Raw genomic sequence first — 2452 nt, forward strand, 5'->3', positions numbered from 1 at the left:
CCCCCGTGAAACTCACGCCGCACTCCGAGCTGCATTCAATCAGAGCTACAGCAGTGAGCTTGTCATCCTGTTCTTCCCCAGTGATTTGCTTGCTGGCGCCATTGAGAGCAGTGCCGCGGAGGAGAGCTGAGGCAGGACAACATAAAAACCCAGTATGTAAGCGGGAGTGAGGGGGCATGATGGAGGATAAAAAGGGCATGATGGAGGAAAAAAGAACTCAGGGGGCATGATGGAGTGAAAAGAAGGACTGATGGTCATAATTTTATTATTCTGTCTGTTTTGACCCCAGACATGAGTACAAAAAGGAAGAGCTATACTGTTGAGTATAAGAAAGCAATTGTAGAGGAGTCACATGGCAAGAATCTTGCAGTTTTCTGTAAAGAAAAACTTTTGGATCTTCGAATGGTCAGAAAATGGAGAGCAGATTATAATAACCTCAATCAACAGGTGGATGAGGGAAAAGGGAAAAAGCGCAGGTCTGGATCAGGTCGGCAGCCCTTATATCCTGACTTGGAGATCCTCATTGGTGAATGGATTGCTGACAGGAGAGCAAAGGCCTTGGTTGTGCGCAGGGCTGATATTCAAGCATTTGCCCTTTCAATGGCACCAGAGTTTGAAATGGTCTCAGAAGGATTCAAAGCATCACAACACTGGTTGGACGGTTTCCTTCAATGGTATGAACTGTCCCTAAGAAGATCAACAACACTGTTTAAGCTGGAAGATGCTGAAGTTATTAAACGTGCACTTGCATTCAAATCCTTTATTGATAGGATCGACATTTCCAAGTACCAAACCTGCAATATGATTGCTATGGATGAAACTGCAGTGTTTATGGGACAAGGATCTCAAACAACAATTCATCACAGGGGTGCAACATCAATCTACATTCCCACCGCTGGCTATGAAAGTGCACGGGTCACCTGTGTTTTGGCAATTCGTTTGGATGGAAAGAAAGCCACACCTCTAATCATCAGTAAGGGCAAGAAAGATAAGATTGAATGTGTATCTGGCATTTACGTTCTTGAAACCGAAAAAGCCTGGTGTACACAAGCCATTATAAGAAAGTGGGTTGATTTAATGCTGCCACTTGTTATGCGAGGTAACCAAAGAGGTCTGATAGTTTGGGATTCAGCCAGCACTCACCGCGCTAAAGAAATGAAGAACTTTCTTGCAGAGAGAAGAATAGATCAAGTAATGATTCCTGCAGGAATGACTGCCTATCTCCAGACCCTTGATATTGCAATAAACAAGCCATTCAAGGACCATTTGCGCATGGAAGTCAATGACTACATTGAAAATAGAATGGAAAGAAATCAATGTGGAAACTTTGTGAAGCCCTGTCTGCAAGAAGTCGTGACTTGGGTGAAGAAGTCATGGGATAAAATTACTGACAGCTGTGTCGCCAAGGCACTACGAGCAGGTTACCTGGACAAGACATATTCATTTAAAGAGAGCTATATTGCTGGACATGACAGATTGGGTCCACTTCTTCTGAAGGAAATGGAGGCGCAAGACATCCAGGACGGAATTCAGGGTATGGACACTTATGACGATGTTGTTGAAGAAGATGACATGATCATTATTGAACAAAGGTACATTTTTTTTGTTCACATTTACCTGTTTATTAAAATTGCTGTCAATGTTCATTAAAATAAGCCCTCCCCTGAAAATAAGCCCTCTGGTGTTTTTCTGTCCAAAAAAATTAATAAGACAGTGTCTTATTATCGGGGAAACACGGGTAGCTGTCCCAGGAGGAAACTCCTTAAGGACCTGAGTTTCTAAAGCAATAACCTTCCTGCCCTAGGGGATGTAGGAAGCAAGTAAAGGGGGAGAGGATGAGAACTGCAAGATGCAGACCCTGGCCGGGCCTGATGACTCAGGAGGACTCTTCTATGTTGCCCACTTTCATGTTGCAGGGGCTCTCCTTTTTCCCCTGCCCAGCAGTGTCACTCACACTTGGGTGATCTTGACTGCCAAGTCATGGCCTCAGTTCCTGTGCAGCCCTTGGAACACATATATGACATCGTTCTGCTGATATACACTGGGCTCAGCAGCTGCTCTTGTGCCATGAAAGAACCAGGTACTATTTGACTCTAGAATGTAGAAATGGCTTCGTGCTGAGCTTTCTGAGTCAGCCCCTCCTCTCTAGCTCCTTTCTCACAAGCAGTTTCCCCCTGTCTGCAACTGCACCTCTCAAGGCTCAGTTCTTGGATCCACAATTTGTCTTCACAGAAGACAGTCAGGGCATTATCAGTTTAAATGTACCAGGCTTGACCCAAATATTTATAGCAGCTCTGTGTGTGTGTGTGTGTGTGATGGTAAAGAATTGGAAACTGAGGGGTTGCCCAAAACTGATTAACAAGTTATGGTATGTAAGTGTGATAGATACATTGTGCTTTAAGAAATGATGAAGAGGATGGTTTCAGAGAAACTGTAAAGACATGTATGAACT

Source organism: Petaurus breviceps, unplaced genomic scaffold (assembly GCF_028583685.1).
Source record: "Petaurus breviceps papuanus isolate PSGF00001 unplaced genomic scaffold, PetGlider_PUasm1.0 37, whole genome shotgun sequence".
Classification (NCBI taxonomy): domain Eukaryota; kingdom Metazoa; phylum Chordata; class Mammalia; order Diprotodontia; family Petauridae; genus Petaurus; species Petaurus breviceps.